Here is a 3,016-nt window from a genome sequence, read left to right on the forward strand (position 1 = left end):
AGCACTTTTTTCATGAACATTTTGCAAACTGTTTTTAAAATATTTGATTAGTATTATTCCTAACTCTTTTATGCTATTTTTTTCACCCCACTGAAAGATTGCCTTGAAACACCTTTCCGGATTTAGATCTTCATTAGTGCATCATCTACAAAAAGCAGTCTTTTCATGCTGATAAATGTATTATAGCAGAGCTGGCAGTACTGCTTATAGATAAAGTTGCCTTACAATTTCCCTTATAAGACCCTGTTTGTTCAGTTGCTTGTAACCATGCTAAAATGTTAACTGTTTGGGCTGAAATTTTCATGCTGGGAATCTGTCTCAGGTTGATTTTTTTTTTTTTGAGAAGTTTCAGCTAAAATTGTTCCGTTGGTTTTGAGACTGAGGTTAGAAATAAATAAGTCGTTTTACCCATGTTAAAAAAATCCTTACAATTGTTTAGTTGAGGAGTTCCTGCACCCCCATGCTTTGAAGCAATGTCTTGAATTTGGTGCATCTGTAGGCAGGGTCTGGTGCCAGGAATATGCTTTTGGCCATCTCTGTGAAAATTCACCCAATCTGGGCCAATTTATAAGCCACTGAGAAATTGCTGTTCACACTCTGAATCTTGTCAGAATTTGGCAGCTAAATTCTCTGAAGATCCCATTTTTACCGAGCATGAGGAAATTTAAGGTTGAGGAATGCCAAGTAAAGCACATTGGAGAGAAAAAATGAAACCACTCATATGCCTTACAAAGTGCTAAAGTATCTGTGTCAACCCAAGAAAGGGACTAGGGCATCACTGTAGATAGCTCAATGAAAACCTCTACTCAATATACAGCTCCAGTCAAAAAAGCAAACAAGATGTTCCAATGCATAAGAAATAGAATGAAGGATATTATTAGAATGACTTTGTATAAACCAGTGGTGCTACCTCATCTGGAAACTGTGTGCAACACTGATCACCCTGTCTCCAAAAAAATAGTGGAGAACTGGAGCGAGTTCAGAGAAAAGTGACACACATGATCAAGGGCCTGGAAAAAAACTCTTCTGATGAGAGATTGAGTGTTCACCTTAGAAAGGAAATGAGTAGGAGGCGACATACTAAAAATATATAAAATAATAAATGGTCTGGAGACATTAGGCAGGGAACAGCTGTTCTCCTGGTGTCATAACACAAGAACAGTGGGAATTTCAGTGAAAGTAAAAGGTGGGAAATACAAAACAAATAAAAAAGGAAATACTTTCTCACACATATGATTAAATGGTGGAACTCCTTGCTACAGGAAGTCATTGTGGCCAAGAATTGAGCAAGGGTTAAAAAGAGATTGAATATTTATATGGATATTAAGAATCTGTGGAGTTGTTATAATTAAATGTCAATGAATGTTTGGAAGGGATTTTAAACCCCATGCCTCAGGGTTTAAAATAATATCTAATTATCAGTGACCAGGATGAGCCTATGTGGGGAAGACAGATTATCCCACATCTGATACTGAAAGGGTCGTACACCTGTATTTGAATCTTCTGGTTCTAGCAACTATCAGAAACAGGTTATTGTTTTTGTTATTGTTATTGACGTGTGACTGGAGAATGCCTGTTTCATCTTCACAGAACAAGTGAATACATTCCATCTCACTGGCTGATGTATATAACTGATGTTTCTGAGTGCTGGGGGCCTCTGGCTGTTGGAAGTGAGAGCAGGGGGACTATCTCTTTTGTGCTTTCAATGGACCCCCTGCTGGTATTCAGGCAGTGAGGAGGTAAAGGAGGCACCTGTCTTACTGGAAAGCAGATGGGGAGAGTAGGTTGCAAGACCCAGAGGGTAGTGAGGAGAGAAGAGGGAGGCAGAACAGGAGCCAGGGTTTTGAGGGGAAGCAGATGTAGAGGGAATGGAAGCTAGTGGGAAGTGGCTGATGCATACAAACAGTATGGGATGGAGGAAGGGACTCTGGGCATATACAGGAGCTGAGGGAAGGAGGTCCTTGGGGATAAAAGGCAGCAATGTGCTCATGTAATTATAGACTGTATCATTATGCATATGTACAAGGGAGCCAAACTGAAGCTGCACAGGCAACCTTAATTCTGTCATTTCCTAAACTGAGTGCTTGACTTTGCAAAAAGAAGTTACTCACCTTTTGCAGTAACAATAGTTCTTCAAGATGTGTGTCCCTACAAGTGCTCCACAACCTGCCCTCCTCCCCTCTACATTTCAGAGTTTTTGTCAATGACTCTGTGGTAGAGAAGGAACTAAGGGGCAAGGGGCCTTGCCCATGCATGCTGGCTAGCCTCATGGCATGGCCCAAGGAGGCATAGCATATGTTTGGCCTAAAGGCCACTGCTATCAGAGTTCTGAGTTCAGTAGTGCAAGGACACAAGACAGAAGGGATGGAAGCTCCCTAAAACTGTGTGTGTGTGTGCGCGCGCATTAGAACCTGAGCTGTGGCCCTGTCCCCTCCCCCAACCCCTTGCTCCTTCTCCCCAAGGCCCTGCCCCCACACTGCCTCTTCCCACTTTTAAAAGTGATGGGGCCATAGCCATATTCTGGTGCCCCTGATGCAAGCATAGCTACAGTGGAGCACCCATAGCGACACTATTCGAAGAACCACCTTAATGTTCCTTTAATGTAGGGTTTTTTTAAAATGTACTATGAAAATAAAATGGGCTAAAGAAGCGATCCAAAAGGGTTGGAAAAAATGTAGGGGAAGAAACACTACTGTGCAGGTGTTAGCTTTGAATTTACTGATGTTTGTCAGATTAAAACCTCAGACTTAGTGTTGCACTAACCGAGGATTTTCTTCTTATAGTTTTAATTCTGTAGTTCCAATTACTGCACTGAAAAAGCACTCAAAGGAAAACGAGAAGCTTTGCAATTCAGAGATTTTGAAAGTAAGCAAGCTGATGATGATACAACCACATGAAAGTTTACTATGTAACCTGTCAGATTTTTGCATAGTGTTACAGAAATCTTCCCCGCCCTTTTCCCCACCCCCAAATCTCCTTCCCTGTCTAAACTCTTCAGTCAAGAGAATCAGTTCAG

The sequence above is a fragment of the Gopherus evgoodei genome, chromosome 1, assembly GCF_007399415.2.
Source record: "Gopherus evgoodei ecotype Sinaloan lineage chromosome 1, rGopEvg1_v1.p, whole genome shotgun sequence".
NCBI classification, from domain to species: Eukaryota; Metazoa; Chordata; order Testudines; family Testudinidae; genus Gopherus; species Gopherus evgoodei.